This window comes from Ips typographus, linkage group LG7 (genome assembly GCF_016097725.1).
Source record: "Ips typographus isolate SLU linkage group LG7, UJ_Ityp_2.0, whole genome shotgun sequence".
Classification (NCBI taxonomy): Eukaryota; Metazoa; Arthropoda; class Insecta; order Coleoptera; family Curculionidae; genus Ips; species Ips typographus.
In genome coordinates, this window is record NC_138428.1 from 2,279,352 (window position 1) to 2,294,493 (window position 15,142).

The 15,142-nt window shown below is 33.3% G+C and overlaps 1 protein-coding gene across 4 annotated transcripts in view; it reads left to right on the forward strand.

Moving 5' to 3' along the window:
- The first annotated feature begins 330 nt into the window (after nt 1-330).
- The window catches only part of zfh2 (Zn finger homeodomain 2), a 78,900-nt gene continuing 64,088 nt past the window's right edge, over nt 331-15,142 (forward strand). For 3 of the 4 annotated variants that reach the window (XM_081984412.1, XM_081984414.1, XM_081984415.1), the window contains exon 1: nt 7,477-7,634. The gene's annotated coding sequence lies outside the window, so the exon portion shown is untranslated. Of the gene's footprint in view, nt 662-7,476; nt 7,635-15,142 lie in introns of those variants that run through there. The other variant, XM_081984413.1, reaches the window with a different exon arrangement.

A 15,142-nucleotide genomic window follows, 5' to 3' on the forward strand; every position in this document is an offset into this window, starting at 1 on the left:
ACATTTTAACGGTGATCATTGGCACACGCGATTTAGTGACAAAACTATCTCGAGTACGTACAAGAAAATCATCTCGGGCATCGGACATAACTCGTCGCATTCTGTATCGCCGTCTTTCTCATTTTCTTATTATCGTTCTTCTCTCAATTCAATAATAATCACATTCCGGCAATTTAAAACAGAAACACTCGATCCTAACTTCGCGTCGGAGTCCGCCCCTCCGTCCCCACCCCGCCCGTAATCCCGGCCCAGGTGGCCGGTGGTGGGGGGTCATCCCCACCATAGCTCCGCCCCTATGAGTGTCAACTCTTCGGCGGAAAAACAGTCGAAGCTCATAAAGCGACGAGTGACGATGTTAGTGATGATGCGCGGTTTACCGGTTTTTTGTTTCAGTTTTAGCAATAATTAACTCATATAATTATCATATTTTTTTCTCATGAGTCGCGAGTAATTGGGCGAGAGTGCGCTGAACGCATCGTGAGGCAGTTTGTGAATTTGATGTGTCCTCGGACTGTATTCCTATTTATTTAATTTTGGCAGAAGGTTTTTACAACTAGTGCGGTGCTCATCAGTGAGTTTTGGGACTTTACATAATATAGTGACTTACGACTGACCTCTCTTATTTGGATATAACCTTTCGTCCCGGCAGGAATGGTAAAAGGTAATACACCTCATCTCTACTGTTTGATATACCTCATTCATTGTTAGGCAAATTTTGGCTTGTGCCCTTAGAAACTTTAAAGGGTGGCCCACATAATACACCTAATAATAATATGCACTGCAAATAGTAAATGCTAAGATTGCATAATTTATGCAAATGGAATCTCGAATTTGATCCGTCTGGCGTGTGTTGGTCGTCTGCACATTCATAAAGTATGAGTTACAGGAAGACGTTTTTACATACATACGAACTCAATGCAAACGATATTAAGTCTCATTTACATAAATGCGTTAGAGGTAAACATGCCAATCATAAAGCTTGTAACACTCGTGTTAGGGTGTTACCAGATTTGTTCAGACGATAAGATTGCGGATATCAATAAACGGATACTTCAGTTAGGAACAACTGCTCTTAACATTGATTTGATGTCATTATTTGAGTTTACTCCTGTTATTGTTTTATCATTATCATCAGTAGCTTTGAGTACTTTTGATTTATCATCTTGGATCATCAAAATTACTAGAATATGTATCAAGGAGATATTATTAGATCATTAACTCATTATGATTCCAGTTCCACACAGGAAGTCCTAAAGTTGGTACAGATATGTTAGATTGTCCCAAGCATTTTCTCTGACCAAGCTTAATCCTACTGCTTCAAATATGTTACCAGACGTTAATAAAAAAGATACTCTTTTACTTGAAAATTTCTGAAATCACCCACTCAAATTGGTTACAGCCAAAAAAAAATTAGTTCTGGAGGTAAGAAGATATTATTAGTTCAGTAACTCAACTAATATGATCTTCCCGTATATGGTTTTTGATGATTTTAGGAGAAACTTAAAAGATTATGGTCGGTTTGAGTGCAGAAACTCCTAAAGTTGGTGCAAATATTTTAGATTGTCAGAATAATCTTGTCTGAGTAAGCTTGATTATACTGCTTCAGATATGCTAACAAATGTTAATAAAGAAGGAAATCTTTCAGTTTGCGATTTCTGAAAAAAGTGTACTCAAGTTGGTGGAGGCTATAGAAAATCCTATCAGCATTGATTTTGTCATTGTTACTTGATTCCTTCTAACCTAAAAGAAGTTACTTGATATCACATAACACTTGATATTGACATAACTCATAACTGATCAAATTTGACTCATAGCATAAGATATTATCTGTTCTGTAAATAATCTAACAGATTCAAGTTCTCTTAATTAATCTTGGATGTTTCCGAGGATATTTCTTCTCAAAATAGTGCCCAAAAGATTTGTTTGTGGCAAATTACCAAGCAGACTGGAAGCCCTGAGACAATTCTTTCTACAGTATCAGGTTACTGTAGTACAGGATAACCTCCAGGATAACATTTTTTTATTAGCTTTTTCAATCACAGTCAATATTACTCCTTAATAAACTTGGTGTAATATACTATAAACTATTGATATTTGTACTTTAACTGTTTTATACTTAAACAGTTGATATTTGCATCGAATGCACATTCTTAAAAAAAATAAATAGATCCAGTTATTCTTATTGTCTTGACTCATAAGAGATAATGTAATCGGTCAGGATAATCTTTTAAATATTTCAATTAGAAATGTAATCTTGGGTATTCCCTATAAAACCAAGTTCCGGAGGAAGTGTGGCAGATAATTAAGAAGATATTCGAATATCAGTGAATTAACAATAAATAACTGTTATCTACTAGTTTATAGCTTTTCCTCTCAATTGGGCATTATACCCTACATCATACTTTTGTTGTTAATCCTTCTTGTCATAATGTCAGGTTACTTTCAGCTTTACTCCAGTACATGATATATTGCTCCTTTCAAAATTAGTCATTAGCTATCACTCTATTGGTGGTCACAAGTTATGTAAAGTAATCATGAAGTTTGAGAATTGTTAAAAAGTATGAAAAATTTAGCTTTTGCTATTTGGCTATTAGAGAATATCCAAATTTCTATCATTAACATTGCTTAGTCCTCTTGTTTTTACTTGATTCCCTCTACCTATCTTAAAACAAATAACTTGATAAAATATGGGATAACATACTTATTTTAATCTGATTAAAATAGGAAGAAGAGGAATATTTCAGTATGCTTGATTTACATTCTTGAAACTTCCTTATGTGTAACAGATCAACAAGAAGACTTCTTGAGAAGTTTACTAGTCTTCCTGTTGAATGTGATCTATATTCATTAGTACAGAATTGTATTCCACACTTTTGCTATAAAATCATTGCTTATTTTTGTGAATAGCTGAATTCTCAATTAGTTTACAGAGCACTATTTTTCAATCCGTTTTTTAAGGCTCTCTAAAGTTAGAAAGAAAATGCTAAAAATTTAATTACAAGCTAAAGAAGATCCATGTTCTTATCTGCATTAGTTCTTGTATAAGTAAATTAAATTTAGGAAAACATTTGTCAACTCATAGACAACCAAACATCAACAAAGTTTGATTTTATCGTTTAGGTATAATCTTGAATCTGTATTATCACAAGTAGTTCAAATGAATACACCTACAAACACTGTAATGACAGATAATCTCGCAGATAATGAAGCTTTTTTGGGCATATCAAATCATTATTATCTATTCTAGTTTTAGTTTAAAGTAAAAAAGAAATACTAATATTCCTGACAGCATTGTCTCTTGTTTTTAGTTGATTTACAATAGAGGTAACTCTCGACGTAACCTGATACAACTGATTAGATTCTAGAGAATATTTGATTTCATCTTATACGTCAATTCAGAGAAAATGATTCATTAGGAGACAATAATCTTTTACAAATTTTCAGGTTTCTTCATTTATAATACTTATATTGAAACTAGTTAGGAAATTTCCTAAAAAATCCAGAAATATTAAATATTCAATGATTCTACTGTCACAGCTTTTAAATCTTCTAACCATTATCTCTTGAAGATGATGTCCTGGGTATGGGAGATCAATCTTTTGTCATGTCTTAGTTACTTAATTATGGTCATGTCTAACTTAGAAAATCCATCATGAATTTGTTCAATTATCTTAGGTTAGTGAAATCTTGGTCTTTAAAGTCTTAAATGTCTCGTAACTAAAATGGTCATTCTCATAGGACAAACATGATCTTTTCGTTTTTACTGAGGTTTTTATTTAAATTTCAATGAGTTTCCCTTGGAGATTTCCATACACATAAAAGGCAAAAGTTGATATAGGTAACTGGTGGAAGTATATCAAAACAATTACTCGAACTCAGAAGTATTTCCTAGTATTGAAAGTAATGAAAGTTATATCGTATTTTATGTGAGTCGGTTTGCAAGCAGTGAAATCAATTTTTGAGCACGTTTTTATTAAATTTGTGCCAAAACTGCATTTCTATCCAGTTCCGTTTTTATAGGAGAATTTTATGTCTTTTGCCGTAGACATGCTAGTAAAATACGATTTTAAAACATTTTCAAGATAATAACCATCACATAGGTAGGCCAGTCTATCAAAAATATTTGGGAGTTAAAGATTATTTTGTTAAGAAAGTTAGAAAACAGCAATCAAAAACAATTCCTCTTAAGTAATAAGGTTTTGCTATACCTAAACTTGGAACTCAATTATTTCAAGTGGTATGCTCATCAATTAAACTGTAAACCGTTCTAGAACCTGTTGGTGTCAAAACAGTGAATAATCCTAATTTATTGCTTTATTTATGTACCTAAGAAAAATCCACTAACTTTCTTGAATTACGCTTTTATAAGATTTACAATATTAACAAATTTTCACTTCTCTTTAAACATAGAAGTTTCACATGTTTCCTATGAAATGGTTATAAAGAACAGTGGCTTGCATCAAAAAACAATACCTAGCTGGGGATATAACTTCTCAGATAATTAGTTCTGTAATATTCTAAATAATGTGACTTAAATGGATATTACCTTGGATATTACTGCTTATAACCAAGCTGAAACCTCGCTTGGAACCATTAGCGTGCTGTTTTATTACGATTGAAACTATTACCAACTTTGCCAACTAAAAAAGATCGTTTTTGAGGTGTTTGATTTAGGGATTACATACACAAACTAAAGTTTAGTGGAACAATCTTAAAACTAGGTAAAATAAGGCCAAATTGTGAGAGTGTTAGAAAGCTCATTGCATTGGCTATCCATTGACGTATAAAACACTACTAAAAATGGTGCAAATAAACGAGTTTGGAAGATTGAACAAAAGGATGCACGAAAAAAGTCATAAAAAAAATAGTCAACTTTGACGCTCTCTAGCGGCCAAACCGTCTAACTTATCAACCCATGTTGGGAACTTTTTAGAAAGGACATTCCATTGGCTCTCCATTGACGTATAAAACTCTAGCAAAAATAGTGCAATTAAGCGGGGTTTGGAATATTAAACAAAAGGGTACACCAAACAAATTGGTCAAAGTTGACGCCCTCTAGTGGCTAAACGGTATCACTAACCAACCGACTTTTCTACGTCAATGGAAAGCTCATTTCATTGGCTGTTCATCGACATGTAAAAGTATATACAAAGTGTTACAAATACGCGTGTTATTTACGGTTTACAGACAGGGTGCCCCAGAAACACTTTTTGACTGGTTAGGGCTAATTTGACCCTGGAAAATTAAGAAAACACGGTTACATGACTACTAGGTCTACTACAATGTAATGCATAGAAATTTCTTGAAAAACCGATTATGCAAATGACAATTTTGGTAAGGGTCAAATTTGCCTGAAACGCCACCACTACTCCAATGGGTTTTGCGTTATGTTGGCCACTTAATGCAAGCGAAAATCGACTTTATTGATTTTATTTCTACAGTATTGCTAGGGCTCTAAATTTGACACTCACTGTGCTAGGTTTATGCCAAATATCAGGGCCGTACATGACCGATTTAAAAAATAGTCAGTGGTGGTTACAGTCAAGAAAAACGTTTAGTTAGCTTTGGAGCCCTCTGCCGGCCAAACGAAGCACCCTATCAACACAAACGGTCATATTTTTGGGAAGCCCATTATATTTCCTATCCATTGACATATAAAAGTCTATACAAAGTGTTACAAATAAACAAGTTGTTTGATAATAAAGACAGTTTTGACTGAATTTGACAGCTACTACTTTAACCTTCAATAACTCGATTATTTTGACAGTTGGTTCAATGTATCAATTTAAAGAATAAATTTTTAAAATAAGTGACCTAATCAGACAGCGTTATAAAAATAAGGAGTGTTCTATTTGAAAAACATCCTTTTTTAGAACTGACTGTCTTGAGCTCTTCCACCCACTTTTAGAACAAACCTTGTATAACACGACAAAACACAAAAACCAAGAAAAAAACGTTTCCTGGTATTCATAAATTAAAATTATTGTTTTGGAGACTGAAAATATTAAATTTCACATAAAACGGTAAATATCTCAGAAACGGATACAGATAAGTGTATGACATTAATACACGAAATGTGTCTAGAATATGACGTAGAACCCAAAAATGCAATAATATACAAGGTGTCCCATTTAAACTAAGCAGCAGTTGATATCTACTTCCGGTTAAATCGTTGCACGCATATTTTCTTATTAAAAAAGGTGTTTTTAGACTGTAAAATACACATTGCATGTGTTTGTATTCTTGTTAGCACTCTCGAAAGTACTAATATTTTAAACCTGTAATGATTCCAACTAAAAAACATTTGAAGCTTAACTTATGTTGACTAATTATTGCTGCTATTATCGGCTTAATAATATTCTGTAGTACGAAAACGTTGAAAATCGAGCGTACAAATTCGAAAAAATCCGACGAATCTGCGGTTTGGGTCGTCCATCAAATCGTCCTGCTGGTCCGCAACCTGTTCTCCCAGATTCCTGACGCGATAAAGGCGGCAATAATTGCCCGTTTTTGGTCCCTAAAATATCCGAATACACCGCCTTCACTCTCGATTGATCGACCTTAATTTTTCGATGCAAACAAGCACTATTTCTAATTGACCTATCACATGTCCGCGCAGGGAAAAATTATCCAAAAACGGCTTTCAATTTAGTAGCCATTTTTCCTTAATGGCTCCCCCATATCGACGTAATTATCTCGACGTCTACTTAGACTGGAAAAGTTTTCTAATATGAAAATTACTTTTTTTTAGGTTACTCTAGGTAATTGCTTTATTATTTTATAGGCTGTAAAAGAGTGGATATACGGACTGGACAATGAAATATCAAATAATCCAACCAAGGAAATAAACTGGTAATCTCATTCTGGCGATATCAAATCGAGTGTTTTAATCAAAACTTTTCGTAGTACAGACCAATTACGAAAGTTTTCCCCGGTTTGTCTTCTATAACATCTTGTTTCCTTCAAGTTTCTGTCGAGTTCCGAATTAAGGGATTTATTTAGGTATTGTCCTCGGGGTCTTTTCGAATGGTTTCAGCTTTTTACAACAATGTCCAACTCTTCTGGAAACCAAAAACGATTTTGCTGATCCTCAAAGTCAACTCCAGTCTTCAGTATACTTAATTTATTACGAACATGGACACAGATAAGACCAAAATCGGCTTTGGATTACAAATTTCAATATTACTAAATCAAACAGCGGTTAATAAAACATTTAACACCGTACAAGTATACGTGACCATGCAAGGAACACGGCCAGAATTGGAAGTATAATTTTTTCATGATGTTAGTAGAGAGAATATTGTCTTCTATATTATTCCATATTTAATGCTTTATACTCTACTTTATTAAAACTAAATCACATCTACAATGTTTGCCATTACTCGAATATGTAGTTTTTGCCTTCTCTAAAGGTATTCACTTAAAATCAAGCTGGAATTCGGTAAAAACTGAGACAAAACCCGTTCTTTTCGACTTGTTTTCTACTATTAGAGCAGTAATTTCAGATATTGACGCATTCTTTAACGTGTCAGTGATACACATTTTAGGATCGTTAGCAGTTTTAATAAAGTTTAGAAGATCAGATTTTTTAGAGGATTTTTTGGTGTGTGAAGTTTTGAAACGTTGACAAATAAGTAAGTACAGAAATTAAGTAGAATTAATGATTAACTGAGATTTTAAAAAACGTTTTTTTCTACTTCAAAGTTGTTTGAAATCTGTCAAAATTATTAATCTGTGAGCTGTTGAAATGGAGCATTTTTAAAACACTAAACTTTCTTACACAATAATTTATTATGTTCTTGAAAATGTGGGTCATTGTTAAATCAAACACCTTTGATAACTTGGCTTTTAGGCATATTTTCTAGGAATTCTATTATTTTAGGTTAGTCAATTATTCTTAAAGTTACAGTGTATGTGGCAAAAACCATTTTTTTGATAATTTTCTGTAAAAAGTTTTTCATATTTGATTTTAGTGGCCTACGAAATGTGATACCAAATTGTAATGTGTTTTCAGGTTTCATTAATTTAAAGCTTGTAATAACTGAGTAATAACTAAACATACATGTACAACATAACTAGTAAATTGTTACAAAATCCTTTCAAATCACTTTCAACTTGGTTCACAGTTTGAACTTGCAAAATCAGTGAATTTGGCCCAAATACGAATTTTATAAGTTTTTTCTTGGAAAAGTAGCATTTTGACAACATTGTACTATTTTTTAATAGTGTTTAATAAAAAAATCAACAAATCAATGCCCAATGGAGGTTTGTTGGGTTTTTTAGCCATTTTTGGTAAAAAATACCAAAAAAATAAAAATATTTAGACTATTATAGATTAAGTTAAAATTGTATTTAAAGCTTTATCCGAGGAGTAGATACACACTCGAGGTAATTCGAGGTATTATGAGGCACTTTGCCAGTATTACGAAGCATTTTGAGGTATTACAAGGCATTACAAATTATTTTGGGCATTTTGAGGTATTTTTAAGGTATTTGTAAGGCATTTCATAGAATTTTGAGGCATTGACTGTATATTTCAAAATGTTTTGCTATATTTTCATTGGAATTTTGAGCAAAATAAAAGCCTAAATAAAGGAATTTTTGCGATATTTTAAGGAATACATTGTAGTAGACCAAGCAGTAGACAATATAGTGTATCAATATAACAAAATTGACCGAACATGTAATTATTATGGTAAAATCTTTGTTACATGATAGTTGAAACAATATTCATTACAAATTATTATATTTACCAATTTTTCAACATTTAAACTGCATTTTTAAGGTCACGTGACTGTTTTTGACAGGTGTCAACTGAACTTTACAGTGTTGCAAGCTCTAAAATTGCATAATCAAAGTCACGTGATGGGGGTCTTGCAATTTCAGCTTTAACAACTGTCAAAAATAGTCGAAATTTAATTTACCAAGTTTTTAAAGTTTAAACCACATTTTAACGGTCACGTGATTAATTTTGACAGATATCAACTGGCCTTTACAGTGGTGCAAGCTCAGAATTGCATTATCAACGTCAAGTGACGTGTACTTTGCAATTTAAGTATTTACAACTGTCCAAATTTTATTTATCAATTTTCCAAAGTTTAAACTGCGTTTTGAAGGTCACGTGACTGTTTTTGACAATGTCAACTGGTCTTTACAGTGTTGCAAGCTCAAAAATTGAATTATCCAAGTCACGTTACAAGAGTAAAACTTTTAAAAAGCATTGATTAACGCACGATTGAAATTAACAAAGTAAACACATGATTTGGAACAAATAGAACAATTTAAAAAACTGCTCATAATAATGTTTAAACATTTCAAGGAATAGAATTTAGTTTTCTATGGAGTTGTTGAACTATTTCTATATGAAGCTAAAGTTCTAGATCGACACAACACAACATAATCACAGCATATGCACAGCTTCTTGTCGATATCAATTTATAGACGAGTTTATAGATTTCCTTAGCTTAAAACAAATTCTTGTATAGAAATAACACATAATGACTCTAAATTTGTTAATAATAACACAAAATAAGATAAAGAAGGTGGGAGGGAGTTGAAGATTAAATTAGAAGACCATCACAAAACAAACATCACAGATCAACAAAAATGTGAAATATGTGAAGCAAATTAATCAATAATTTGTCAGTTGAATGACATTGTCAACAAAACAGGATTCTTCTTTACCATAAAAATAACTAATTTTGATTGGTTAGGCACAAGAACATAGCACAACACAAAATTGAAACTTGGTCAACTCTTGTGTTATGTTATGCTATGGTTGTGTTTGTGTTGTGTTGATCTATGAATCCAGCTTTAACGTTGATTGTGAAAAAAACATAAACTTCTTGAGCGACAACGAAATTTTAATAGTTTCTTAGTTAAATTTCATAACTTTTCCTAATTGCTACAACAAACCTTTTCAATCGCTTCCGCATTTCACTGAAAAAGTTTGTAAATGTTTATTTCTCAGTGTAAATTTGATTATTATTAACTATGACAGTAACTAACTAAATTAGTTAATTACGTTTACATTGTTGTCGCGTTCACCAGTAGAATGGAACCACAGAACTTACACTTTACATACTAAACAATAACAACAACGTTCACGTCCCACTTTAGTAAGTAAGTACAGTAAATTGAACCTGCCTTTTAACAGAAGTGTGGATCAGAACTACAAACTTGAGAAAAATGTATCAAAATTTGCAGAAAATCGATATCTGTAATCTTCTGTATGTTTTCAAGGGTGCTTATTATAAGTATGTTGGGTACAAACGTGTCGAAACACAATGTATTGATGGTTATTTTAAACTCATTACTATGTCACCTTAATTTAGTTTGATTTTTTGTGTATAAATATTGAACGGGTCAGAACTAGAGGAATTTCCTAACACACCCAAAGGACTGTCTTCGGCGAAGACCAAAAGGTATTTAAATGATCATCCGCGGATTCCTGTTTAGAATCTCCGTCGATGCCAACTCGAGATTTCACATAGTTTCAATTCCCAATAAATATTTAATCAACTTTGGTAAACTGGCCATAAATCTGAGCTCTGATGGGTCGGTAATTATTGAGATTTCTTCCACCCAGAACACAAAGTTCTTTATTCGGTTTGCCAACCAAACCGTGAAATTTAATTCTTGTTCCTGATGCTGAAATTGGACTAATTAACCGTTGAAGTACGCAGCGTTTTTATCGCGATTTATTAACAACGATTTAACTAAATCGCCCAAAATGTTGACTGCGAAATTGACAAAAAACCATTTTAATATTTGATAATTTGTTCCAGGAGTCTTAGGTCCCAAATTGGTTACGTAAAGTCTTTAACAGTGATATGTGCAGCGTTGACCAGCACAAAGGAAACCACAAACGTGGTAGCCGGGTCGGAGAAAGAGACCGATTAATTTTTAAGGAACCGAAATGGTTAATTTCATGGTCAAATTACTCTTAAGCCAAAACAAAAAGTCGTTTTAATTATAAGTAATTATAAAACGACAACAGCTGCTTTGTTTAGTCACAATCCTTTTTAACGGTCCCGACTTATTATTATTAAAATATCTGGGAGAGTACAAAAAAACAGATAATAATTACCGAACCGACTGAAAAGTGCCACAATTCAAAACGTGATCTAGTTTGGTACAGTAGTATTTCAAAAATTTGCGTGAACATAATCACGGTTCATAAGGAAGTAAGTTAGTGGCCGCTTTTTTTGACCAAATTACATGTTTTCAATTACTTTTACAGATAATCGAAATTTGTTTCTTCTGTTTCCGTGTCGATTGTTTATTAACAAAAGAAAATCGATTTTCGGGAAGAAATTATTGCCTGTCTGTCATTCACACTCAAAATTGACAGCGGTATATTACGTTTACTGTTCGTTCTTGGACATGCAGAAATTACCATGACCGCAGTGTTGAAACAACATACAAATGTAAGAAGATAATTTGAAGAATTAATGACACTTCTGTAAGAAAAAAGAAGAAATGCAGGTTATACTGTAATGACACACTCGAGGTATTATGAGGTATTTATAAGGCATTTGAGAGTATTTTAAGGCATTGTCTGTATTTTTTGGAAAAACAGTCACCTTGAGGAGTCATTTTTATTAAATTACATTTTGACAATAGTCAAAAGTCATGTACAAATTGTAATAGCAGACATGTTACTTAATCCAACCTAAAAACATGTTACGTGACCATAAAAAATAATTTCAAGGGTGTATTTCATCATTATCTCAATATCAGGGGACTTGTGTAAACATTTGAAGGTATCCTGAAGCAGTTTAAATAATTTAAAGGCATTTCTGTGTATTTCAAGAGAATTTGAGGCATTTTAGGCAGTTTTAAGGCATTATCACTATGAGGCATTTTGAGCAATATTATAGTATTTTAAAGGCATTTCAAGGTATTTTGTATGCAAAAAGGCATTTTGGTGTACAAAAATTTACACCACGACGAGCCGGAAATGGCAAAAAGAAGTTTTTTTTTCATGTAGTAACCATCCCCATAGTGGCACTCCTTTTTCTAGACACACTGTAGATATGGACAAAAAAATATATTTTTTTTCCTTCCTCTGCCTTGTTTATCCAAAAGATTGACAATATTATGGTAAAATAACTCTCATCATTTACCAAATGTTATTTTTTTATAATAATAAGCTTTCTGCCTAGCTTGTTCTCTCTGTTTATGTAATTTTTGTAAAATCGTCATAATATTAAGTTTGCTGAAATTCAATTAAGAGAACTAAGCTTATTATCATAAAGACAAAAACAAGAAACTCCCTTTTTGTGAAGAAGGCTTGGTGTTCTTGTTTTCATTCAAAAGTTACTTGGTGCTTAAGCTAACTTTTCTCAAAATGTTGGATAATCTAGTTTGGTTTGGTGTATTTTTTAGTCTTTATTGGCCTCGTAGGAGATAAATAAACTATTACAGCTTGTTATGTAAAACAGTCTCAAAATCGTACTTTTCCTCATCAAATTTTTACTTGTTTGAATTAACAACAATGCAAACTTTTATTTCAGTTTACTTTTTTCGTATATTAAAACCTCGTTTCGACTTGATTAATTTGTATTAGTGGCTACTACAAGAAGACAGTTGTGTATAGTAATAATTGTTTCTCTTGAACAAACAAAAAAAACCGTATTAAAAGCCTTGGTAAATGCAAACAATAGTTTTCATTAAAATATGCTTATTACCGAACAAATTAGCTTTCATTGTCATTCGTAATACATTTTCATTAAAATCATTTTGTTCTTTTAAATAAGTTTTAAACACGGAAGAGCCGACACGAAACTATAATTAGGGCTAGACTAGAATAATTGTGTTTTCAAAGCAAAGGAAGGCTCTTTTAAACTAATGTGCAATTTGTGAGGGGCTAAGGGTCTGTTTACAACTTGATTTTTGTTTTTTTTTTTTTGAAGTACCGACTAACCTCTTTCCTGTAAAAGGACGAAAAGAACAAACGGTTTTATATTGTTTTATGAACGTCTGCCATAAAATTTGATGCTGTTAGGTCATCAAAATATACCATTTTACTCATCTATCTTCACACAAATTGAGCAGCAATCAGACAAAAGTGGATAAATCCATTGTTTTACTAAAAGTGACGTGAATATTAATATGTGCTTATTTTGGGATAGACCCACTAATACTGTCCGTTTTGAGCAAAATCTATTAAATGAGAAATTTGCAAAGAAGCATGAATCTGCTCCAGAACATTCTGGAGGAGATTCAAACATCATTTCATTCATTCATTAATTTTTTCGTCAAGTTCCAGTTTTGGACACATGAGCACCATGATGATTTTGCAAATACTCATCTGTATGGGCATCGACCCAGACCCGCGAAAGGAACAAGATATATCAAAGAAAACTTTCACCCGGGTCTGTAAAAATAGTTTTATTATCTCGATCTGACTGGATTCTCTCAAGGTTATATATCGTAAAATTATACGACCCCAACGATATGGGATTTCGGTAGTGCATGTTTGATCGCAAAAATCGAATTTTACGCGCTTCAATATGACCCAAATGGTGGTATATAAATTTAACTGTTGCTCGTGCAGACCGAGCCTTAAATGTACGTTAATTACCTTTCGATTAGGGACAGTATCGCCTATTCGGGTTTGAATAACTATCGGCTGTAATCGATGCAGATGCCGACGTAGGCAACGAGGAATTACTGTAAATCCTTGTAAACTGTAATAAGCGGTAACACACAACAATTACCACAAAAGTACCTACTTGCAGATCGCTCTTGTACCTGACTGGTGATTAAAATTGCAAAAACGTTAACGCCGGCAGCGATTTAAACTTATTAAAAAGGAAAAGTTCATTTTGTTTCATCTCGGATGCAAAATATTTTAATTAGGACTGGGTACCGTCAACTGAATGCGCAAACAATCAGAACCCGGACTAGGCCGGTCGGGTCTTCATCTGGTTCCTTAGTAGGTCCAAGCACGCGATTACCCCATATCGCTATCCTTCAGTTCGATTATGTCCTTTTTTTAATGGTAAAAAGCAAATGTCCGCGTGTTTAAAAGTGTCAGACACCGCGTTAAACATTACGAATCCTCTCGCCCGAACCGCTTTTAAGTAATTACAATATTTTACTCGTTTTAGACACCCTCCCAGCTGGGCGCCACTGGTCCGGCTTGTTTATGCGACATCCAGTGGCGCTTTATGGGATCATTGCTGGAAGGATTGCGCGTGTTCGACGGGTTGTCTATATATGCCACTATTTTCACTGATTGAGATTTTGCACTTGTAAAAACGAAAACAAAAATTATCAAAGTCAAGGTTTTTAGATTACCCCCCAATGATTTATGTAGTATTTGGGATTGCCAATCTATAGTGATTCGGCTATTGAACCTACAAAAAGTACTTGTTTGCTTAACGATTTGATTGTTATCTGCAATGAGAGGTTAAACCTCGGTTAAACCAGTTTTTGAAATAGGTATTTATGGCAACACTGTTCTAAGATTATAGATTATATTAATTTAGATAAGTGTGCGATAATAACCCTGAAGTAAGACATATTGTTACCGAAGAAATAAATAACAGGTAAGTCTGCAGGAGAGCCAGCTCCAAGATATAGAAGCTCTTTGGAAAAATATTAAGAACATCATTGTGGACATGTGTAAATTACATCTCCGCGAGACCTTTAAACCCAAAAACAAGTGGATGACAGATCACATCCTAACTCTCATGGAGCAGCGAAGACTAACGAAGAACAAACCTGACAAATACAAAAAAAATACATAAGGTCATGAGAAGGGAGATCAAAGAAGCGAAGCAGAGATGGATTGAAAGGGAATGTGCAGAAATAGAAGATCTCTGCTCCAAACATGATAGTTTTAATATCTACAGAAAAGTAAAGGAAGTAGCTGGAGTCCACAGGAAAAGCATCAACTAATTTTGGAAGAACAAGAATTAAACAAAAACATGGACCAGTTATAAAGAGGCCAACTTTGAGGATCATAGAGCTGATGCGGTATACGTGCATGAGGGCATGGGACCAACTATTCCTAAATCTGAGGTGATGAAAAATTAGGAAAGCATCTGGTCCTGACGAGATTCCGACCGAGGCTCTAAAGCTCATCACCGAGAAAAATATTGGCTTGGTGGTGACTGGTTATCATCAACCT